The following is a 26659-nucleotide window of genomic DNA, read 5'->3' on the forward strand; positions in this document are numbered from 1 at the left end:
ATTTCACTGCTTATGAAGAAGACAAATAATAAAGCAAGGGATTATTTTAATTAAAACTGTTTTCTCCATTCATGTTTTTGCAACAATAAAAATTTCAACAGAAAGGCCTGGAAAGGAAAATCAAGCTTTTGATGTACAATTGTAAACGTATTTTTATGCACAATTCTTGAATAGCAACAGTAGGAGTGACAAACTATATTATTTAATTCAATATGCCATTTAAATTATCCTACTTATTGCAGTTCTAAAACTGCAGACAAGACACTCAGTGAAATAGCATGGATAAATTTCAAATACATTTTTTTTTGCAGTAAAATATCTCTTACAACTGCTGAGATTACTATATGGAATTCAAACCAAGCAACAAACAAAATGAACACTGATATAAGCAATTCCAGTCTGCAAGAGCCCTCTATCAGGCAGTTGGTAAATTGTTTTTATCACTATGTACAATAAGAATTCTAATCAGGAAATGTTTTCTACATATATACATTTATTTTGAAAAAGTAATATCCATTGCTCTTCTTAGAAGCATTTATTGTTAATTATTCTGATTATCGCACTAGCTCTCATTAAAATACAGAGGTATGAAGATATTTTTAACTCAGTGTTAAACGTCAGTGGTTATGTTCTCATCAGAATTCAATAGGATCAAATCAATGTTTATATTGGGATAAAAGTCATTTATTGTTTTTAACATCAGTGTTTCCTAAGCTGTGTTCTGTGCTAACACATCTAAAGTTTTATTCACTTTGTGGGAAAAAAAAGCCAATGATGTAATACAATTCTTAGGGTAGTTATGAAAGCAAGCCCACACCTTTTTTGAAAACAGTCAGAAGGAAACACTGTGCCCCTCCATAGTCCTAATAAAAGTAGTTCAGGCACATCTGGGATCTCTATCTGGGGTAACCTCTTTTATTAGCAGGAGAATGTGCTGCCAAGTTGGCAGAGAGGAGAATCCTATTCAATAGGCTTACGCTCAAATAAGAGCTGATGCATAACATTTTGTCTGAAAAGAACCCTGGGGAAGGCTAATAGTTGGAAATGCTTCAGTGTCATTGCACGAAGTCCAACAGTAATATCAGCTACAGAAGTTTTTACACTGTGGTAATCAAACAACCAATATTATCACAGAAAATAGACTCTAATCGAATCTGAATATATTCAGAACTTGATTATTTATACCTCTCACTTCAAAAGCAAAAATGTCATTATTTTATTTAAGGAAATTTTGCAGAAATTAATCAGTAAATTAGTTGTTCTCATGTGCTTATTTCAAAAGGAAAGCTTTCTTAACCCAAAGCTTTTCTCAAGTTTCAAGATTCAGCTGACTTGTAAATTCAGAAGAAAGCATTATTGTTTCTAAAGCATCCTCAGAACAAGGCACCTTCCTTCCCTCTTGCCCTGCAAATGCTCAAGTTTATCTTTCAAAAACATGAACAAGTTCCCAGTTATGTGCGCATGAACATGTGCTTCTAGAACGACAGCATTAATCACTTGCTGTGCATCTCAACAACACAGTGAAAGTATATTATATAATTTGGCTTTACAATTATACTTCATCAATTTCTCAAATTTAAATGATTTACTAAAAACACATTTTTGATAGCAATACTGAAAATCTTAACAAAATACATGAAAAATAAAATATGTAATTTTTTGTTTCGGATGAAGAAACACAAGGTCTACTTCTTACTAAAAAGTAAAATAAAAGGGTTTTGCATTTATTTTTATTTTCTTTCATTTTGCTTTAAAATAGATAAGACTTTAGCATTAAATGAGTCCGTTTGTAACACTGAGTCATAAGGAATATGTAGCATATTCCCTCCTTTAGGGTTTTTGGATCCATTCCTTCCCTAGTAAATCTTTTTTATAGCTTTAACAGCGATCCTAAAATACATGCCAATTATGTGCTTCAACCTAGATCTGCGAATTGGATTCTTTGATTCAGAATTGTTTTCCTCAATAAAATCATGTGTAACTTCTTAATGAACTAGCTAATTGTTCACCAGCACTTGTTATAAGAAGCTCAAGGAGGACTTGAAAAAATGTCTGTTAGTTTTTCTGGAGGCAGCAGCCTGTATTAATACACGAGTGAAAGCATTCACTTCAGAAAACAATCTGGCCTGATTTTAATGATTGTTTAGAGGAATGAATACAACCGGGGGATTCATAATGGCTTTCTCTGCTTCAAGTCCATTTCTTTCTAAAAGCATTATAAACCCCTTGGATTTTGTGCATTCTTTGAAAACTGGATGCTTGTCTTGCAAGATACCAGCTTTGCTAGAACAAAAATAATAAACTAATATAATAAACTAATATATAATCAGAGCACTAATTTCTGATCTAATTTGTCAGTTTGATGTCTGAAAGGCACCATGTGCAGTCGTCAATCAGTGATGCACTGAACGGACAGCAAGGCAGACTGCTTTTTTCTACCACCAGCATCACAAGCCACTGGGTTTCTTTACTGACAGCATTCTCACCCTAAAAACTACCCTCAAACAGCCTTCCTTCCCTCTCCTTCTCTTTTTTGGCTGTTTTTTGAAGGTCCCATCTCGGCTCTGCTGGCAGAGCCATGGGAATGTGTTAGGTCCCAGGTAACCTCCTCCTACCCAGACCTGCGGCCTGCCCCCATACTTCTCCCTGTTGTTTCCACCTCTTGCCCTTCCAGCCACTGGGGACCTCACTGTCTCCCTTCTGAGTCACAGCAGCATCCTGTGGGACTTGGTCTTTTATGCCCTCAAGTCTGAACACCACTTTTGTGGTAGCTACATTTGATACTAAAGTGTATTGATACTCTTTTTAAAGAGAACATCAAGGTCCTTCCCTGCTTAGCCCAGAAGAGACATGGCTGGGATCAAAAAGTGGAAATCATGTAAACTCATTTGAAGTCTTGGGGCCTGCTCAAGATGTGGTGTCTGCATTCAGAAACATGATCAAAATCCCTGAAGACATTTTAGCTTATCCACATTAGTCAGCACTCTCCCTACTGCTTGTGTTGCTCAACTCCTTTCACCAGTTTTCTGAGTAACTTGGCCTTCAACAGTAGGTAATGCAAATTGTGCAATGACGACTGTGCTCTACACAAACACACATATTTGTTTCAAATGCCTAACTTACAGCACTTTGTTGGTTTTATAATTGCCAGTATTTTATTCCAGGTTTTAGAAAAAACTCATTCCATAGGCTGCTTTTCTGCAAAAGTTTAAAAGTTGTTTTAAATGTAGCATTCCTACAGAAGTCCTTTAAATCTTTTCTAATACAATCTGTATCTACAAGAGCAGAAGGAGATGTTTATTCTTTCAGGAAAATAAATAAATAAATACATATATACTTTTCTCTCTCCTTCTGTTACTCAATGAATTTTTTTGTTCATGCTTGCTGAGCATCTCATCAAAAACGTGTGGATTTTGCCACTAAATTAACTGTACATGTAGCATTCAAACTCTGTTCATCACTACCAACATTACCTAGCAGTCTTCTACCTTCTATTTACTGCTCTGGGCTGAAGAAAAATTTTAAATTCATGCTGACATTTTTTTAGTGACATTAAAATCTAAAAGGAATTAACTGTAATTTCATATCTATATTCAAGTGAGCTGCTAATTCCAGCCACATAGAACAACTACAGTGCAATGTGTGGTAAATTCACTGAATTCTCTGCTATGGACCAGACTCACCACTGGGATTACAAAGCCCATCCTCATTCATAAATTAAAAAATTTCTTGGTGCTTGTATACAGTTCTGCTCACAAGTTTCTCGACCACAAAGTTTGGGGGAAAGAAAAACATTTACTCAGAGAAGCAGACTTTATATCATGTCACAGTACTTGCCAATGAGTGGCAGACTTAGCTGTATTTTCCCCTCTCTTTACATCTTGTTAGGATTTTATAGTACGTTCTACTCTATTTTGAATAAAGCTCCTAACATTTTCTCTCAAGACTGGGACCAAAGCAAATAATCTTACTTGCTGAGCTGTTCAGACGATATAAAGAAGAGAGAAGAGTCATGTGGCATAACAACAAAACAAATTAAATGATCTGTGCAATGTTAAATTGAAAATGACTTTTAAATAAATGTACAGCATTCTGAAAGCCGAAAATAACATTTATAGTTTTCCAGTACTTTCAGTAATTCCCATGATTCCAGACACATCTCTGTAGTTATTCCTAGTAGAATAAATTGATCAAGAATGTATAGCCTGAAGCTCTATATAAATATACAACATTTAATAGTTCACATCTATAATAAAAATAACTGCATCATAATTTAAGAATATTTTGCTATGCTAACTTAAACATTTATTCAGGTGCTACTACTGGTTAGAGCTATCTACTGATGCTTAGATTTCATGCAAAACCTCACTCTGCAAAATGGACCTTGATAATATATTTTATTTTGTTTTTCTGGCTCAGGCTTTTTGCATTGCATATGTTACTTAAGGGTTAATAACTAAATTGAGAGTATAATTTAGACACTTATTTTAACAGTAAATCATATGAGTTGTTGAAGAACTAAGTATGAGATTTCAAAACAAACAACCCAATTACTTAAAGGCAAAGATATAAATTGTGGCATTGCAGTGGTCGTATTTTAAGCATTCCAGTATTGCTTTGATGATTATATAATTGCAAAAAACATATACGTGTACAATAAAGTAGTAACACAGAGAACAGGTGAAGAACAGACCTTACCACAATCATTCTCAATTGTAGATATTGATTTGCTTCCATCTAACCACAGAATTTATCTACTTTCATACAGTTCACATTTATTCTATTAGAATCATGGCAAGAGAAGTATTATCAAAACAGATTTCAAAATTTACCAACTTGAAAATTTTATTCACTTAGTTGCAATTCACGATGCTTTCTACTTTATTTACTTCTATGTGTTTTGGAGGAATGTTTATTTTTGGAGATGAAAAAAATAGTAATAATGGAAATAATTCTAAAGATACTCAAAATCCTCTGCAGAGGCTACTTTCATACAAGTTAGAACATAAATAATTGGATAGAAAGCTAAATTCAAGTTACCAAATACAAACTGACAAATTCTCACATGCACTGATTTATTTATCACACAGTGTACCAAATATATCACTGGGAAAAAGAAAGCAGCACTATGTATAACACTAGAGTGTAATAAAGCATTTTAGAAATAAGAGCTATATTTTGTCAGTTACTAATAAGGAGCTACTTTTTTTTCTCTTAACACTGCATTAAGTTTTCCATTATGTACGTTACACAAAGTATACAGCAGTTACAGTGGTAGAAACAAATTTTCCTCAATATATACCTTTAGAAGATAGTATTTAGTTAAAACAAACATTACCAGAAGCAAGTCAGATTTACTCATGTCACTGTTTAATACTGGAGTACTGCATCCAGGCCTGGGGCCCCCAATACAGGAGGGACGTGGAGCTCTTGGAGTGGGTCCAGAGGATGAAGACTAAGATGATCAGAGGGCTGGAGCACCTCTATTATGAGGAAAGGTTGAGGGAACTGAGCTTAGAGAAGAGAAGGCTCCAGGGAGACCTCATTGCAGTCTTCCAGTACTTGAAGGGAGTGTTTAAACAGAGATAGGAAATGGGGTGGAGTGGGGGGGGGATGGTTTTAACTAAGACAGGGGAAGTTTAGGTTAGAGATCAGGAGAAAGTTTTTCACACAGAGGGTGGTGACGCACTGGAACAGATTGCCTAGGGAGGTTGTGGATGCCCCATCCCCAGAGGTATTCAAGGCCAGGCTGGATGTGGCTCTGGGCAGCCTGGTCTAGTGGTTAATGGCCCTGCATAGGGCAGGGAAGTTGAAACTAGATGATCATTATGGTCCTTTTCAACCCAGGCCATTCTGTGATTCTATGATTTAACGCAAATTTCTGATAACTCTCCTAAAAACAAAAATAAATATATTAGTCAGATAGAAATTATTTAATGCTTTCTGAGAATGAAATATAGCAGAAATTAAGAAAAAATCCTAAATATTTTTAGCAATCACGTTCCATAAATGCATGTGCATGTGTGTAGTAGACTTCAAAACAACAAAAATAATTTAACAAAAACTACCATTCTTTCATGGTTTATTAAAAGTTGGTCAGAGAAACAGTGTTGTTCAAGTTTGCTTTTAATTGAAAGATTAAAATACTGACAACAGTGGCAGCGCTCAGTGCTGACCAGGTAACAGAAAAACCTTTGTTTTGTTCACTTAAACTTGGCATTGGAAATGGAAGTACACTGTACCTTGACACTGGAGGAGCAAGAGCTCCAATCTAGCTGACTTCTGAGTCCTGTATATTTTATGTTCAAAGAAAATTCCAGTATCTTTTCCTGATTTCCTGTGCTGACACTTTTATATGCTCCTTATCAGGGTGAATGTATAAAAGGGGCTCAGTGCAGATGTCCTCCCCACCTACTGCACAGGTGCACCTGGCTTTAGCTACCAGCCTCTGAGCTCTGCTATGCTCTCGTGTCTCTCACTGCCAAGGCACAATTGGCAGCTCTGAGCTCCTACACAGCCCTCCCAATGTACCAGCCTTTCCTCTCAGTTGAGGTTCTACGATCTCATGAAGATACGACTGGTTAGGAAGTAGCAACTGTAAAAGTGATGTGTAATTTTAAAGACTTGCTGTGATTTTTGTCTGTCTTATTGCATATAAAATGTTTAGTTATGCTGGTGAATGTGCAGAAACCAGAAACAGCAAAAACAGCATTTTGCTTTTAAGAATGATACTTCATTTTGGAAACCTCCTGTAATGTCTACTTCCTAAAATTTATGTAAGTTTTTGTAATTTATCTAAGCAGAACAAAGCACTGAAATTGGCAGCATGAGGAATAATTTTGCATTGTCAGAGATGATGAAGTTTCTTCTTGTGATTTTACATATGGGTAATTACTGATGGCCTAATACATCAACAGAAGTCTGGCTTTCATTACTTTTGGATAAAGTCTAGAATGTTTTCCTTCAAAGCAGCTTATAGAGAAACAACAGACAAAGTGATGAGGAATACAAACTAATGACTAGAAATGATTTCACAAGAAGTCAGATATTAGATTATATTACACAAAGGCTCCAGCAACCAGTCCCAATTCAGGATAAAATGAGAATGTGGTTTGGCTGATTTCTGTGTGTAACATGTGTCGGCTTAAAAAAAAGTCCAGTTCCTTATCTTAGTTGAATTGCTATTATAAAAATTTTGACCATTCTCTGTTGGATTAGATGGAATTTAGCCTAATCCAGTAGAGTAATTCTTGTGCCCTGTGCCAGTACTAAGATCAAGAAATCCATTACTGAGCCTCGTCAAAGTATAGCCTTTGAAAAATTTAGAAGTATGAAAATTTTATCAATCATTTAAAATTGTTATGTGATCAATTATATCAGATAAAATGACTAATTTAGCTGCCTATCAAAAGTAAGGTTATTCTTTATGACTTCAAAAAGATACAAAGGCAAATCTTCAAGCAGCTTTGTAAAACAAAACATGTATCTGATAAGCCACAGGAAGGATTCAAATGAATAATTACTCTTAAATATGAATAGTAATCATTATTCATAAACCCTTCCAGTTTAAATACTGAAATAATATGCTCTTAGGAAAATATATATCCCACAGGAAAGAGATACTTTTTTCTTCAACAATTCCTACAGAAGGAGCCAAGTATTTCTTTCTTTCTTTTTTTTTTGTTTTTAAACAAAGCTTTGATTTCAGTTTCCCTTCTGGTAATCGCACAGCACTTTTCCTTCTGAGAAGGCAGGAAAATCATTGCGGCTTTCTGACAAGATTTTGGGGGAGGCATTTTTGAAGGGTTGTTTAATTTTTTTCAGGATTCATTAGCACTTCAAGTTTTTGATGAGATAAATCCCATCACAGCTTAGTGTATTCTTTTTTTTGTATGTGTATTAAAATGATTTATCACCAAAAATGTGCAAAACACAACAAAATATACGTTACACTTGTTCCCTATGGCCAAAGTAGTACAGATAACCAAAAATATCTTTTTTCCCAAAGGAAAGAAATGGTGAAATACAGAAATCCAAACTCATTTTCAGTGGAAAAGAGCCAAAATCAAATTGTGAGTTGCTGAAAGAAGTGTTAGTTTTGAGTGTTCACCCAGCCTCTCATGCTTGTGCTGGAATATATTTAAGATTTGATTAAGACATCATGGCTGAGGTTTTGAAAATACTGGAAGGGTTATAACCCAGCTTACCCCATTGAAAAATACAGCAAAATGCACTATATTTGAAAACCTTAATTTATATAAATTTTCCTATTAACAGAAAAACATTTTTAAAAGATTGACGACAAATACATGTAACATGAGCATTACCTTCTATGCATATGTTCATTCCAGGTTAAAAATTCATTTTTTTTCTATTAATTTGTATTGCTAAGCAACAGAAAGCCCACGTGCTTCAAGCAGTACTACAGTTTGAAATACAACTAGCAAAATGAGGAAATTCTGAATTAAAGACTGAAACTCAATTCTTACCCACCCAGCTGCGCTCCAATATTGCAGCTTATATGGAATTCATTATCAGGCAGTGCTTAGCGACCTCAGCAACTCTTAACATACAGTAGGGTACAACAAGGCGAGTTAAGGATGAAATTTCCTCTGAAGTGCTATGACTTTCTGCTGTTTCAACTTAAAGAAAACTAGTAAAATTTTGGAACTCTTGCTTTCTGTAACACAATTTATCTAAAAGAATATACTTCCCTCTTTGTAACAAGAAAAACAAAAACATGATCCCAGAATTTAAATTTGCTGTGTGTTGAAATAGTTGCATGCCAGTGTCTTTTAGACTTAACACAGATATAGCCACACTTGAAGTAAATCTCTGTCTAACAAATTAAACTATATCCTCAGATGTGAAAACTTTGACACTTTGAAATATACCCGATTAACTCAAGGCATGAAGATAAAGAAGGAGAGTATATATGCAGTATAGTAAACTACTCTATAGGAGCAGCAACAGCATGTTATCATCCTTTAGTAGATTTATTTTTATTTTTCTTGTAACACTTACACTATTAATAGGTAACAACTAAAAATAATGTTAAACAAAACTTGGGAAAATTGAGAATACAGGCTGTATGCTGTGGCCATTAGACTCATTCTGAGAATCCAAAACTGTGAATCACGATTGCAGCAAAGCTGTCAGGATATGTATATATATATACGGACATATACCTTTTTACAAAACCAATAATCTTCTCCCAGTCAGATGATTCATCTTTTTTGTAAATACATTTTGAAAATTATCAAAGTTTGATTTCAACTATTTTATGGCCCAGTTATAAACACCAGAAAAGAAGATTTAATGCAGTAATAGAAAAAATAACAGGCTCTTGACAACAGCAGTGCAAGAGTGCACCTTTGTATCACAACAACCCCTCCCAGCTGAAATAGTTAGCTAGGACAGTAGGGAAAAAAGAACACTGTCATTTTAAAAAGACGGTTGCTTGAAAATCGGCATAAAGTGGTGAAAATTGGAAAGGAGGGTATCCTTTTTTCCCCCGTACTAGCCTAACTACTCCATAAAGTAATGCACAAATCATTCATTATAATGAGTCATAACAATGATTTGTGATCTTCCAAGTTTTCATTTTATGCCCCTCTGTTTTTCCTTAAAGACAGGAGGATAGACAAAGACTGGAAACTGGGTCATATGGATCACGGCACAACTGCTATGTCTGGAATTTTCTTATAAATATCCTATTGCTCTGAGGTTCATAGGCCTGACTGAAACAGCAGGGACGATCTCATTTGTACTTTTATAGTTGTAGAGGGATTTGCAAGAGTTAACGCAATTTTCCATAATATTTCTTACTGACTTCAGGAGTAAAGGGAGAGTTTCCTTTTTAATCAGTATCTGAAACATTGTTAAGTCTAAGGAAAAACAGGACTTCTTTCAGATTTAACAAGACTTATCCAAGCGCTGATAATTTTAAAGGTACAAAACAGGGAAACATCTGAAATAAAGAGAGGATTGCAGCGAAGTCTTCATGGGAAGCAGGCAGTACAGTAGCTGGAGGATAAACTTCTCAACAGATTTTACTGCATATTTGCAGTCTCGTGTCTTTTATGTACTGCTTTCAAAAAGAAATTAAAGAAATAAAGTAAGGAAAAGTAGAATGACTGCTTTTGATTCCATGAAAAACTTCAAAGAAAGATTTGAAGATCTTGTTACAGTGACCTCAGAAAACAAAATGTTCCATTAATCATCAGCTGGAAACTAGAAAAATTTCTCCACTCACAGACTTTTAAAGATATTTTGCTTAAGTTCTCCAGGCAGGCTGTGCTAAAATGGTTGATCTGCTCAGCTACTGAACCCTAAGATTGATGTTGTCATGCAGTATTTCCAAGGGACTACTTCTGTACTTCCTTATCACATTCAGCACATCTTCCACACATCCACTTAGGCAAGTCTTTGTAGCAGTACATGGCCTTAGAGATAAAGCTAATTGATTCACTGATGTATTGAATTCCTACTGACAAATGAAATAGGCTTGTTGAAATATGTCTGAAAAGACAGTGTTTCACACAGAATTCAAAGATAATTACTATGTATAAAATTATATATAACAAACAAGGTTACAAGTAGGGTTATGTCTTTGTTGGTCCATAAATTGCTATTTGCTGTTTAAGGCCAAACTGAGTAAGAGTGCAATAAATAAGAACCAGAGTACAACACATTTGTCATACCACATTTCCCTCTTTTTCTTAGCCTATATGCTAATAGCGGAAGCAGCTACAGAGAAGGGAAGTTGTACTCTGCTTCCAAAGAGATGGCCTTATGATGCAAGAACAAACCATCTCCCTGACAACAAACTTGACCTTAAGTGTCTATAGAAGAGAATTTCCAGTTTCATTACTTGCTTGGTAGTTTTTAGCCTTTTTCTGTTTCAAAACTCTCTTGAAATTGCAAATAGTCATCCTACCTATCAGCCAAGAGACAAATCACCCACAAACCCTGCTGTTTTTAGACATCATAAGATGCCAACTTGTCATTGGAAGTGTTTGCAGAAACCACAGATTCACATTCAGCTTTTGTTGCAAGAAGTTCTCACTATGATACTGTGGGCCAGGGAAAGGGCAAATGGGGAAAGTCAGTTACCGAGGAAATGTCTGATGGTTGCACGGGGAATTAGAGAAATTAGGAAAACTGGTAGGACAGAGGAGATGTGGTCCAAAGAACACAATATACAGAGAGCAGATTGCACCTTCAGATGATCATTGGTCAAAACATGAGCAATGTATCACCACTTTTGATCCTTGCATGTTATCTCTAACACCCATAAACAGCACCACAATTCTGAAATTTTCATTTTTCTCTACTATTTACTGAATTCATAGTCATAATGTAGACATAATGACATATCTGAATTACTATATGGTGTAGATTTATTGTACCATACTATATCAAATTACAATGCTTAAGGCCATCAGCTTCCATTAATAGTAAGAGCAGCTTAGAAAATATATTAGAATCTGATGGTTTAACTTTATATGAGAAACTTCTGTAGGAATTTCTGTCCTGAACAATAAATATCACAGGGTATGAAATTTTCAGAGGTTCCCTACATCTACACAACATCTTATCTCTTCTTAATTTCAACTGGCATCTTTAATATGTCTTAAAGTCTTTTTTAAGATCAAAGACATTCTGATCACCATTGTGTTCAACATTCTCCAGCAAGTGCTGTTTCCCTCCCTACCACTGGACTATGTGCGTGCAGGAGTGGAGCTTTCCTAAAATATGCAGAGGAAACACAATATGATTGGAGGAACTAATATCTTTTAAGAAATGTGGGAAGTGAGTAAGGTTCAATTTATGCATCACTGTTGTAAATTATGTCTGAAGAATAAGAAGAATGATCACAAAAGTAATGTGTTTCCAGATCTGGTCATAAAATGGCCTCCAAGAAGCCTGCAAACTTTCTACCCAGTTCAGGACTGTGCAGTAAGAAGCACTTCAGCTGCTTCATTTCTTGTCATTCCATCACTGCCCTGAGAGCTATCAGTTTGTGTAGTTCCAATGAATATCTTGAAGAAGCTCTTCTGTGTAGATGATAGAGACAATTGCAAACATCGATTAAATAGTGCTTGCTGCCTCCAAAGGCGGAAAATTTCTCTAAAAATGAATGCCAAAATACATGGTGTCAATGGATGTATACTGAATAAACATAGTATCTAGGTACAAAAGCTATTATCGACTGTTATATACTAAGCTGTGCTATGAATAAGGAATACAATTCTGATAAATTCAGAGGAACAATTCAGTTTCTTCTATTCTTCTATGTAAGAAAATTAAACCATTTTCTAAAAAAAAACCCTACAAAACCAAACCAAAACAAACAAACAAACAAACAAAAAACAACAACAACAACAAAAAAAACCCAAGCCAGCTGATCTATTTGTAATTATGCAGGTAACTCAAAAAGCACTTTCTAAAACTTTACCATAAATACATCCTTTTTAGCAGAAACAAGACCTCATCACAGTTTCATGAAGCTTTAAAGAAAAACAAACAGCCACAGTGTTAAAAAACCTCCACCAGTTTCTTCAACTATAAAACCAGAAGCTCTAGGAAGTCAATATACAATCTTCTGAATGATTTCATACATACATACATACACATACACACTCCTTTTCTTCCCTCTAATTATAAAAACTTAAAAGGATAAAGGCCTATAGGAAGAAACAGTGAATGTAGCACAAATTCATATCTTAAAATTTCTTGTTTTTGTTGTTATATACTTGCATGTTACTTAACAAAACATAAATCAATCGGATGACATATGCTGTAGAGTTTAGATACCAATTTAACACCTCTGCATAAAGTTAGAGAGGAGAATTTATTATTTCTAGAAAGAGTAGACAAAAGTCTTTGAGGATTAATTTCATGCTGTGGGTTAAATTTCACTCTCACGATAGGCCAACTATTGCCTGGGGCTCTACAGATAATGAACCTGCCAAGGGATTAGCAAGGAAACACTTGTGTTATTATAAATCGTGTACACTTCCCTTTCTAACCAACTTCATCCTTCATGACATTAACAAATTACACTCTGTCCATGTTTCAATATAATGCAAGGCTGTGAATGACCCTGAACCAATAGTACATTAGATAAGATCTTCTCAAGTCATAAATAGCTATTAAATTTGGTTGAAAGATCTAGACTTCTTGAAGTGAGAACATAAGACTGATTCTCAAAGATCTGTCCAAGAAAAAGAGTAACATTTGTATGTAAAACCTGTTGAGAGTATCAGCTGATATAGTGTAAAATTGCTTATGGAGAAATTGCAGAAATTAATTAAGTGCAACAGTGAAACAGATAAAGTCTTATGAAGAATTAATCTACCATAAATAACTACAGAAAGATGCTTAATACTTGCTATCACTGTATGCACTGGATTTATTAAAGAACTACAGCACAATTTAACATATCTATTTTACTCCCAGTAATGATTTTATGCCTCAGTTACAGGCATAAATGATCAGTTAGAATAACTGATGCAAATCTAGATGGTCTATGTATTTGATTCTTTTCTCCTTTCTTTTCTTGCAAAATTTCACATTTCTGCTGGGGGGGGGGGGGGGGGGGGGGGGGGGGAGGAGAGGAAGAGGAAGAGGGGCAGGGAAGAAAGAAAAGGTAGGATTCTAGCAGTTTAACTTCCCGTCTGGAGATTTCAGAACATTTTAACATAACAAAAGACAGGACTTTTCTGCACTCTTTTTGCAATTGAGAAGAAATTTTGCAATTGTTTTCTCACAGTGTATCAGTATGATTTGCTCATACTGCTTCGGCAAGAGTGTAGTTGATGCATTTTCCTCAGCTTTCTAACAGGAAAGAAAGGAGTACCGTTGTTTTAGGAGGCTGATAATACAGAGTAAAATGACTCAATTTTGAGAACTTTCCATTCTGAGTCCTTTTCATTGTGTAAGGCTTGGCAGCTGAGCTTGCTCTGCATCCAAATAGAAGCAGGCCTATTAAAGTGGCAACTAAACATTATCATAATACTTGGATGGTGTAATGAGTCCTGTCCTTGAAGCTGCTTTTGGGTGCCTACATACAATCCACACCAAAATTAACACAATTTTGCTTTAAATACTTTGATTCTTTTTCTGATGCAGTCTGTTCTGTTTTATACCAGAGTATTTTGTAGATGCTTAGCATAGTATGAGATCTCAGCAAGTGCTAAGTTTGTAGCAGAAAGTGATGCCTTCATCTAAAAGGGTTGATAGAAAACAGAGCAAGTAATGAATGCATTCAAGCAAAGGGGAGACAAACTTGGAGGAATAACCTGGGAGCTGAATGAGGCAAAGAACAAGAGAGAGAACAGTACAGGTGAGGAACATGTGGACAGATCTGATGGGAAAAAAAAAAAAGAGCCACTGGTGGTGAGTGGAAAAAGAGACAATGTTAGAGCTAGAAACTGAAAAGGTTAAGGAGAAATTGGAGGCCGGCAGCAGAAGTAGACGGGAACACGGGAAGACTGAAGTTATCTGGACCTCAGGAGTCTGCAAGAATCTGTTGCACGTGTCTTATGATGCATTCCATAAACAAAAATCTTTTCAGCGTTTTCACTGAACAGAATTGTTTCCTAAAATTATATGTTTTCTACCTCTCTGTGTCTTGTTTTTGGAAGTTGGCAAGCTTTCCTTGTGGAAGCTCTTAGAGGAAAATTTCACCTTTAAGCATCTCCACAAAACATTCTTTTTTGTTAGAAAAATGTGCAAGACGACATTTATTTTTTAAGCCCCCTTCCTCAGAAAGTCCACTGGATAAATAAGAGTCTGCAAATGAATCAGCTTGCATTAGCAATGAATATGTTGAAGTTGGTTTATAACATGCAGAAGAAATTAAATATTGCCATGTGGTCCATGTCACTAAAGAGACACATCATTATGGATTGTGCAACTTGTAGTTTTCTGAAAGCTAATGACTTTAAATTCAGACATAGTTCACATTGAATATAACAGTACTGTGTATTTCTCAGTTACTTTTTACTAGCATAACAAATCTTAAGTCAGCTTAAAACAATTTTATGCTACACTCCTAATCATAGAACAATATACATTCTACTTTGCATTAAATAATCTATATATGTTCACATCTGTTGCATATTACTTGTTGCATTTTGCCCCTTTCCCTAAAGGGAGCTTCTTGTTTTGGCAACATGCTAGTGCCTTTACTTCTGGCTAACTCTTGATTTATTAAGGAATAATTGCAAAAACAATGTAAGTTTACTTCTAATTTTGATATTTCCACTTCCTCTTCCTTGGCTAAGAGTTGTTACTCTTAGGATAAAGAGGAAGAATTTAAAGAAATTCCTATTAACAAAAGGAGCAAGAGGAAAAAGAGATCCTTCTAATTGCTAAAAACCACCTGCTTTTATTACCTGTCTGTCCTAAAGAAAAGAACATGAGGGATAAGAACCATCATCTGTGTAAGAGATTTGCCAAATGGTTAACAGACTAAACTGACACTCATAGTCCATTTTTTGCCATTTATGAACTTACTACTAACGTATGGCAGATACAGCTGAGATCTGTTGGGAAATGCTTCCAGCAAACAACCGATTGGCAAAGATTTGCATTATTAATTTTGTTATTATGAATACTCAGTGATACTGATCTCTACCCAAAAAGGCACTATAATTTTAAAAACACATTGAATTCTAAATAGCTTTTACAATCCATAAACACTAAAAGCAGTAACTAAAAAGAAACAACAGAAATTTAATTATAAGTAATCAAAATAAATTATTTAATCTTATGTGCAGTAGTAGTAATAATAATCTGCTCAGTAATTCTTTTTTTTTTTTTTTTTTTTTTTTTGGCAGATTTGTTCAAATTTAATGTTAGCCTAAACTGTAAAATAGAAGAGCTAGCCACTGCTTGACAAGCTGAATTAATGTGTCTATCAGCATTAAGCCCATACTACACAGTGACACCTCTCCAGTAGATAACTTGCCTTTGAGAGTAATGCGTCTTCACTTACTACTTCACCTCTTTGGCTAAGATCTGAAATGCCGGCAGACACAAATGACCTTGTCTTCAAAATAATTTAAATCCTGCTGTAACACAGATCTGAAAACAGAGTGAGCAAGGCCTTGTCAAAATGCAAAATCAGCAGTGAGTGTCAAGAGGCAGAGCTTGCTGTCTGCAATCTGATCCTTCCACACACCATAATCTCCATTTTATTTTGCCTAATGAGGTAGGAGTTAAAGCAGTTGACCTGATCAAATTCAGATGGCAGCCCTAAAGGATGAGCCCCCTGCTGCACTCTTGTCCCGACACCCTTTGTTACCTCCAAGTGAGCTGAGACCAGGCTGTGAACCATGTAAATAGGAGGTTTCCAGGTTAATGAAAAGCTGCAACACCATTCTAAATCGGGACAGAAGGTTATGCCTTTCTAATCCAAAGAAACTTTCATGAACCTCAGTAATAAAGTTTAACGAATGCTGGCCATTTTGAACCTTGCAAATAGGGACTGGACAAAAGGAAATAGCTTCCTTATAAAATTTCCCTTCTCTATAATTACTGCTCGGCACATATCGTTAAAGAGACATGAATTTATTTTCCTATGACAAAATCAAATATATCAATTAAAAACCAGTGTATTCAGAAAAGGCAGTTAATGTTTCTCGCGAATTGATGTTTTTATTAGGTGATGGCATGTTTGCCTTTTCATTTCATTACTTATCTGCCAAAGAGTTTCTTTCAACACCAAATCAGAATCTACATGCTACAATCATGTAACACATTCAACTTCAGCCCATATGCCACAGCTGCTGACACAGATAAATCTTTAAAGGTGGACAAAGCATAAAAATGTTCTACATTATTTTTCAGCATGTGTTGTAATGTGCAGCCTTTTACACAAACAATACAACTGGATACACCAGTTATACTTCTGCTTCTTATTTTAAAGACAAAACTGAGAAAATCCCATGTTTGATAGTATGTCTATGGTCTCTACATAGAACTATGGAGATTCAAGGCATATGATTTTGAGTTTACTGATTTCATAGCTTTTTATTCAACTTTGAGCACAGGGGAAGGCAGTCTCAAACACGCTGTAAAAAGATCATGTAGATAAATTCAGAGGATAAGATACGCACAAGAATGCCTCATTTTGTCTCTGGAGTTTTATTAATATGTTGGAATACATTTCCTGGTTCAGGATGTCTGATTTGTTTTAGCATGTAAAGCGTTCCATATTACAAAAACATACATTTTAACACATACAGAAAACATTAAACTGGATATTGAGAAAATGATGCCCCTATGGATGAAAAATACATGTATGATTTATGGTTACATAGGTTTAACTCTACTGAAAATTTATTTTAATTTATCTGTCTTGAAGAAAATTAAGATAGACTTTACATTTGTCATGTTTTGGGCTTATCTCTTGGGTGGCTATTCATTTGTTATTATACATTATGGTATTTTTTGTGTTCAGATTTCACTTCATTGTATTTTTAGCCTCTTTTTCCTTTCCTCAACTTAGGCCTTCAAAACACCACTTTTTCTACATTCCAGTAATCGGTTCTGAAGCCATTCATCAGGATTTCAGAAGCTGCTCTTGAAAAATTAGATACATGTGCTCAGTATAAATGAGAATGCAATGATTTATGACACAGGTCATTCTGAAAAACCACCAGTTCTTCTCCAGTGACGTGCCAGAAATCACAGCTATTACTATTGGGCTGTGATCTGTTTATTATACAGCTTTTGGGTGGTTTCTGATGTCTAATTCATTTTTAATGTGTCACATTTTTTCTGGTTGATTTTTGAAAACAAGATTTGCAGTTGTTTAGAGTTTGACTAGAATTGTAAACTGCTGGTTTAGTTAATACTTTTTAAAGAGGACTGATTAAACTATCGGCCTGTTTGTGCTCAGTGTTTGAGCTATGAAGGCACTGTTGTGTTAGTTGTAACTACAGCAGCCAGCAGTTCCGTAAATCATATGTTATGCATCTCTTGAGTGAAAAACATGTATGATGAATGTGACTGGCAGAAAAGAAATTCTATTCCTGGGTTCTCCTCAGTTTACAAAAGGGAGACCAGGAAATCACAACAGAACAAGGGCCTTTCCCAAATTCCATGGTCTCACTCACATGCTGTCAAGAGGGCATTTAGCAAGTGGGTCAAAGCAGGTTCCTGACCTTACATCTGACAAGGCCACAGCATTGCATTTGCTACAAAGTTCTGTCAGCTCCTGCTCATCCTTGTGTTGGTGATATGAGAGCAGCAAGCCAGCACTGGCTGATCAGTACCAATTTACCCAGTGGCGATAGTTAGAAATTACAGATACTGAGATTTGCCATGACGCTCAAAACAGCCAACAAGACAGTGGGGTTATCTTCTACTTTAGAGTTGGTGCAACTTCTAACCACTGGCTAAGGGTAACCTGATAGAAGATATCAGCCAATTGGTTTCCAGTATAGATGTGTATGTGGTTATGTGACACTCTGCTACCCATATAGCTATTCACCAGAAATGTTCAAGCAGAGAGCATCTCTGCCACTGCCAGTGTGGGAACGAAGCGATATCTAGAAATTCCCATTTACTGAGACAAGGGGAGGATAATTAGGCCTACCCCAGACAACTCAGTGGCACAGAAGAGCTCTATCTTCATACAGAGTCAGAATCTTGCCCAAACTCCTGTCACTATGCAGGTTCTGTTTTGAATCAGATGTACAGTAAAGCAGAACTCTTGCATATATATTAAGTACTTAAGAATGACTAATCTTATTTAATTTCAGTCATTTTTCATTTAGGCACCCATTTTACATCAGTGACATAGGCTCTCTGCAAAGTCAGACTTGCACATCCATCTCAGCAAATCCTAAACTGAATATGAAGGACAGATGGAATGAAATGTCCTACATAATTGTTCTCTTTCCCTTGACTATAGATGGAGCTCTCTACCTTTGGTACACTGCCCATATTCTAGCAAGTATCCTAGAAGAAGGGACACATACTTGTCAATAGTATACCTTTTTAGGTGACTTTTTTTTTTTTTTTTTTTTGTTGTTTTTTTTTTCTTTTTTTTTTTCCCTAAAATCAACAGATATTTCACATGAAGACACAAGCAACTTTTCACAAGTCAGTTAAACTTGCCAGCAAACTATTACCAGTGCCCCCCTGTTTTCTGTACAGATTTTCATGATCATATCCATAGGGAAAAGCAACCTGGCATACAGCAGTTATCTGAATATTTTGTGTAGGTCACCACAGGTTCACTAATGGTAAATTTTGGATAGGAGGCTCCTTTGGTCTTCTCTCCATCTCCACAAGATTTCAGTGTCTGGGAAGGTTGTCCTTTTTGGATATGTGATGTAATTCAGACTCTGAGGGATGCCAAAGAAAGGTGGAAAAGGTCTAGAATAGAGACAAGGAATAAAGGAAGTTCAAAGACGCCAATCTCTGTACCTCAGTGCCTTCAGCAGCCACAAGCATGTACATGAACAGAAAGTTAGTATAAATCCATATGCTTGATATATAACCACTGGACTTGTCTGCAATCTAAAATGTCATGAAAAGAGATAAAATAAAGTGCTCATTGAAAAAAAAAAGCAACGAAGTCAGTCTCCAGTGTATATTTTACACTGCTTAATCCTGGAGGAGTACCTATAAAACATAAAATTGCAAAAAATTTTGCTCAGCACCATCCAGAGAGAAGACACTCTGGCAAGAGAAGATTCGGGGACATATTACTTTGTAAGCAAAGTAGCATGATTGCCTGAAACACCAGGAAAAGGAAAAAGGCAGTTCTAGAAGCATACAAAGATAGCCTTATGCCTCCAGAGTCAGCTGGCTGTATGAGCTTTCTTTTTCCTTTGACAATCCCAGCGCAGCTGAGTAATATGATCATAATGAGTGAAGCTTCAAAATCAGTCTGAGGCTGGAAAAGTCTCCACAAACTTGGAGGACTCAGAGCTTGATGAGTATTGATAAGCAAGAGTACTCACTTCTGACTGTAGGTTTATGGATGAGCTACCCACAAAATAGACCCTACACATCTGCTCTTCTGCTAGTCTTTTGTTTTCTTGGTATAATGTGTAGCAAGATTTGATTTGGGATCATTTCAGTCTTAAATAAAGAGCAACTATTTACTGAGAAGATAATACTGCTACTTTGAGTGATCTCTGATTTTTTGGGGGTTAAGATCAGGAAAAGTGAAATATTTGCTAAGCACTTATAAGGTAAATTTGCTAGGTACTTACAACAAGAAGTAGGTGTGACTGTGGAAAATAAGAATCAGACTTTCAAAAAGCCAAATAATGTTTAAAGCCAGATAGCTGAAGCCGGAGAGGAGATTTCTAAAGATGTGGCAAAAGCGGTAAGAAAATACCATCCTGAATGGCTGAACAAAAACAATATCTCAGGAACTAAAAAACTGTATACTTTTTTTTTCACTTATGCTCTAATTAAATGAGATCTATGGAAAAACCTCAGGAGTAACAGTAATTTGAACAATGTTCCTGACAGAACAATGGGTGTGCCAGCATAGCCAGAGCACTGGGCATTTTCCAAGTGTGCTAAGCAGATGGGAGATGCAGGAATACATTGAGGACACTGCTAAGACTTAAAAAAAAATCTTGTACCTCGAAGTGTGCATAATTCTGCACCTGCAGCATAAATATACATATGGTCATGATTATAAACATGAGTCTATTTGAGTTAGATAAGACTTTTTTCTTTTTAAAATTACTGTGAGGAACAAAAATGTACCCTTCTATCTTGTTATTAGAATATTAGCTGCAGTACTTGCACTGGGATCTGGCAGATAGACCATAAAGAGCTTAGTTTGTTACAACACAGTGCAGTTGAACATTGTGCAAGTGAACATGTTGGAAGAATGTCTCATGCTTCTAGTATTTCCTCGAAAAATGACTGAGGCTTGAATAAAGAATTACACCACAGAGATTTAAAGGTCAAGATACTGTGTAGGTTTTAGGAAGGTCAAGTCCAAATCTGACTTCTGAATCACTAGAGGAAGAACTTGACCAGGTTCTCTCCCTTCATACCTCTGTTACGAGGTTACTGACTATTCTAGGTGAGAGGTTAATCTATTGATTCTATTCTGAAATTAAGTTTCTTCACTGATGCTTAAAATGTTTCACTGATGAACATTTAATTTAGATTTGTTTCAGAAATTATATATTTTCTAAGTGCATTTGAAGATTTTCACTGACTCTCAGAATTAGCACCTGAGTATTCAAACATCCCAGGACTGCTTCTCAGCCCATCATACTTCACTTCAGTGACCATGAAAATGAGGACAAATAGATCAAACTATGGTGAGCTTCTGTTTAACTACATGACGGAAACCAGCACAGCTGGAGGCAATTCTTAGCAAATTGATCAAAATTCCTTTACCTTAACTCCAGCTTAACTAATAAATAGACTTACATAATTTTCTGCAATCAGTCTAAATGTATTTGCAAAATTAGTGAAACTGTTGATCTCAAAATGTTCACTAAATCTTAAGCACGAGAATTTGAAGACCTTATATAGTTTATCTTTCTGCCAAACTGAAAAAGAATAACAGTTTATAACAAAATCTTATTAACTAAGTAAACACTGTAAAAGGTACATGTTCATAATTCCTTTGCCTTGTAACAGAATGGTTTTGCTCGTGCTTCACAGCCCCCCTCTAACATTAACTTTTGAGGTTTGTATTCTGTTCTCTTATTTAAAGATATTTATGTGTCAACGTCTGGAAACACATTGAAAATCTGAACTGGCTGCATGCACATTGATGCGCTTTTGCCATTTTCTAAAAAGCACTCTTTGTCCAACAACCCAGCCATTTTCTTAGATATATGAGTTTCTTTTAAGAGGTTTTTCAAATATTCTGTGAACAAAACAATCTTGAATTCCCTTTGAACATAATGCCTTTCACCTTTTCCTCGATTATTTCTGCAGTTGCAGACCATCAAAATCTGAAAGTAATAGAAATATCCTATTTGCTAAAATAAGTGAATACACTGAACTCTTTTTTTTTTTTTTTTTTTTTTTTTCCCTCCTAAAAGCCCATGTTGCAGTCCCTCCTAAGGGACAAAAAATAACAAGAAAAAGGTGGAGTTTGAACTCAAAGCAAACATAAAAGCTTTCTTAGAAAAAAATCAATTACATACCCCAATTTGTTTTGCCAGCAGCCAAAGGAAAGCCTGGCTAGCATGTCTCAGGATCCAAACACCTTAGATCTACATGTTTCACCAAATTTTACATTATGGCTATTTCTAAGAAGTAAACTAACAATTAGAGACACCTGTTAAAAGTGCCTGTGCTCTGTTCACACTTCATGCAGTATCTTAAAGTGACAGCATGTTAAAATGTCAATACAGTCCTTTTACACTATACGAGTATTTATAACAACAGAAAGTGCAATTAAATTCTCTCCTCCTAAGTACTTGTATTTGACTTGGTTAGTAGACGAGAAAAGTGTATAAATAAACTGGATTACAAGAGAAAACTATTGAAAATAAAAGCTAAAATACTACAAAATACATAATTACAAAAGACGTGGCCAGACAAAATTCAATACCTAGATTAATGCACTCTGCCTTATGCTCTGGCTAAGCACGTATTTTTTTTTCTATAGAAAGAAGAATTTAGGGTAGATTTAGAGTCAATTTAGAGTAAAATGTAAAAAAAAAAAAAAAAAAGAAGTTTACATTCATGAAAAAATACTTTCTTACAAAATTTATCATAAACATCCATGTCATGAAGTCATGTTTATGCAGATGGTAAGTGAAGAACATCTAAAATTCTCCAGCTCTATTTAAATGCTCAGTGGAGTGTGAAGGGTCCCTTCACTTTAAAAATGTTAAATATTTTCTAAACAATTTGAAGTCGTGGATGTATAGGACATATCACCATGAAATTACAGAAGATCTCTTTTGTCTCACCTATAGCAGATGTATGTAACATTATTCTGAGCCACAGGACTGTGTGGAATAGATTGGAAAATACTGTTATTTTGCAGATAACAAAATAGACTCTTTCTAAAGGCTTCTGGCTATTCACATCAATTGAAATGTGGTGCAACTGCACAAATTATGTCTTCCATGAGCACCTGTGAATTGGCCTAGTTCTGCACGAGTTTTATGATTTGTCACTCTGTACTGAAGTTTACATTATCCTTAAGCAATGTGACTAAGTGGGAGGAAGGACTGTGGATCAAGCTTTTCAAAGTTGTTTCTTGTAGTTCCATTACAGTCAGGCAAGCCAAGAACAGTGGAACTGTGTTAACCCCAGCACACATAACACAAGTTTGGGAGTTGTTCTAATTGATGCTGAATTCCTATTAGTCACAAGGGTCTGTCCTGGCAGCCACAAAAAGCTGGAGTATAAAAGACATTCTGACTATTGACTTCTTTCCAGAATTACCAATTCCCATATAAGAGTTTGTGAGAAACAGGTGAAGTAGAGTCATTAATCCACCTCTATACCACCTAAGGATTTCTGTTCCATTAGGAAAATTTTCCAGTGCCAAAATCTCCCTCAAGGTCCCTTGAGCAGTCAGAATAACATAAAAAGACAAGACTATTACTTTGTCCTCTCCTTTCAACATCTCTAATTACTTCTAGTATATATATTTCAACAAAGGCTGCAAAGTGAGTAAGTAAAAAAGGCATCATTAATACATCTAATTAATCTCAAAATGATAATAAATCTCACTGCTGATATATGTTTGGACTTTTAATTCATGCAATTTAACAAATATTAGCTGTTTGGTTAATCAGGGAGTGATTTTGTGATATGTTTCATGGCTGTTTCTGTAGGAGAGCGAACTGAAGATATTCTCTGGGTAGCCTGGTCTGGTGGTTGGTGACCCTGCCCATGGCAGGGAGGTTTAAACTAGATGATCATTATGGTGCTTTTCATCCCAGGCCATTCTATGATTGTATTATGTGATTGTGCCAAAAAAATGACTAAGCTCCACTGTAAATACAGTTTTGCAGCTTTTTGAAACCTGCTTTTTTATTAGAAGCACAATTCTATTCTGATAACTAAAACCTAATTCCTGGGAAATTTAGAATTGATTATTTTTGTGATAATATTAAGTATAGAAGATCATAAGAATATGTCTGTCCTAATCATTAATATTTTGCCAATAATCAATAAAGGGTCATTAGGGCAAGATGACAAGCCTGTACTCTCTGTACTTCCAGTGTCCATGGTTCTGGAGCTCAAGAGTCTTAACTAGTCTTTGCTCTCTTCTTTGTGACAGTGTGTAGCTGTTAGAACAAGTTTTATTCCTGGAACCATACTTATTTCTATTCCCAGGCTTGCTTACTATGGGGAGCAGGCCAGTGTGTGTTCCATGTTTTTCACATTTTTCAGTACAGCTGATTGAAAAAGTCACACCGATGTCTGAGAAGAGGTCTCAGTTTACTTCCTTCCTTGTTCCTCTCTCTGGAACTACACTTATTCTCTTTTTGTCCTTGTTGAATAAATTCTTGGCTGAGTTAGAGAGCTGAATCTGCTGAGTGCAGGGCTGGTGTGAGGACACGTGAGGCTCCTCATAGTAGCCATGAGCTATAATCTGCAGAAGCTGTAAGATGAAATTTCAACCCTAATTACATATTTTACAAAGTCAACAGCTTTTTGTAACATGCAGTCATTTCTTATGGCAAAAGCTACAAGTGACTATTGTAAAATTGTGCAATTTTATTTACAAGCAACTTCAAGAATCTTTTATTCATTCAGATTTGGCAAACTATTTAGACATGATTTAAGTATTCCAAACTGATAAATAAGAACTCTGAAGAAAAGGAATTAATTTACTCCTGATTTAAATGGTTTGAAGCCTCTCACTTAATCTGTTCCATAAACAGTTGATCTATCTAGGAATTCACTTAAAACAACAATAACTATCACAACGAAGGAGATTTCACCTTTAGTTCCTCCTTACCTTTTCCTGTGTGGTCCTGCTCCTTTCCCCATGGTAATTCTAGTACTCACTAAACACTTCTTATAATAACCTGATTCAATAAGAAATTCATCAAAAAACAGTACAGTTTCCAGTAAATTTGTCTCCTCTTGTCATGCTGTGTTGCACACAATAATGCACTACAATAAGGTCTACAGCTTGCACAAGGAGATTTGCTGACATGGGAGGAAAAATGTATCCTGTTCTTTAGCAATGATCAACTGTAAATTTGGTATTTCTCATCTAATGAAACAATACTAAATCTCAATATAATCCTCAGTTTCATGAGGCACATACTGAAGAGTGTTACGGAACATGATCTGCATAAGAATAGAATTGTCAGCTGTTTCAGTTCTCAGGTATGTCAAATTACTCAGACAATTAAAAAAAAATAAGAAAAAGAAAAAAACAATAAGGAGAAAATATATGAGAAGGAAAATGATACTTTAAAAAATTCACATTCCAGGGTTAAATTAGGAAAGTCTTTTACCTATCTAACACTTTTGCCTTATCTTTATTCCTCTTGTAGTGGAACTCAAATTATGCCTTAGGAGGGACAACAGTTGTTTTCATCCCTGCATTTTGTATCCTAAGGGAAGGTACAACATAATGCACTAACAGAAAACATAGAAAAAAACGGCAATGAAAATAATGTTCCTATTAAACTCAGTGATGTATTAAGTAAATATGTAGACATCTCTGATTAGGATGCAGTTTTGAATGACAACTGAGCTGATTTAATGATTATCTAGTGGCTGCATACATCTTTTATGGATTAATTTTCTGAAATGTCAGTAAGCTGAATCAATGTTTCCTGAAGTTTTGCCTTTTCTAGGTCTGATTAATGGAAACAGTGAGGACATACTACATACAGAACTGAAGGGAGCAGGGCAGCTCATGGTTCCCTATCTATGAGTAGGACTGACTTGTTCATCATCAGATCACCCTTTCACCAGATTAAATGCAACTATAATGTTAGAGTACACATGTATGCTTTTTATGCATACTGTTGGTATACAGTGTGGTGACTGCTACTGACAATCTGTGTGGTTTGCTTCCTTTTCTGCCCTGGTATTGCCTGTTATGCAAGAACTATTTCAGAAAACATAGCTAGGAAAAAAAAAAAAAAGAAAAAAAAAGGTGATGAATTGATCAATTTTCCACTGAGCTATCAATGCATGATAGTATAAGTGCCAAGGGGACAAATGCAATACCAAAATAATATAGCTTAAACTTTGTAAAGTCATATTTTCAAATGAAATATGTCCTTCCTCAGTTCTTTCTAGGTACAAAAACAAACAAACAAAAATTTCTACGTACAAAAACAAACAAACAAACAAACAAAAATTTCTACTTTTTTTTTCTTTTTCTCTTAATTTGTATTCCACATTAGCAATTTCATAAGTATTTAATTGAACTTTTCCATTTTGTGGCTGACTTACTCAGGGATATTGTCATGTGACAGTAGAGGTGGCTGTTTGGAAGACTGGCTGCTCTCTGCAGGCACTTTTCCCATCCCTGAGGCACTTTTCTTATCCTTTTTCTTCCCTTATACTGTCTCTGCCACATGTCTGACTTCTAAGTTGAGCTGATTCAGCTCACTGATGTGCTAAAGAAAGAAGCATCTAACTTGCATTCTGGGAGAAACCAATGCAATCAAAATTAAAATCTGGACAGATGCTAGATGGATAGTACCAC

At 35.5% G+C, this 26659-nt stretch overlaps 1 protein-coding gene across 17 annotated transcripts in view; it reads right to left on the bottom strand.

Annotated features, from left to right (window-relative positions):
* SLC25A21 (solute carrier family 25 member 21) overlaps positions 1–26659 on the bottom strand; it is a 213140-nt gene that overhangs the window by 60923 nt on the left and 125558 nt on the right. The gene's annotated exons all lie outside the window — the stretch shown is intronic.

This window comes from Coturnix japonica, chromosome 5 (genome assembly GCF_054131305.1).
Source record: "Coturnix japonica strain WE chromosome 5, WE-NBRP24, whole genome shotgun sequence".
Lineage (NCBI taxonomy): Eukaryota > Metazoa > Chordata > Aves > Galliformes > Phasianidae > Coturnix > Coturnix japonica.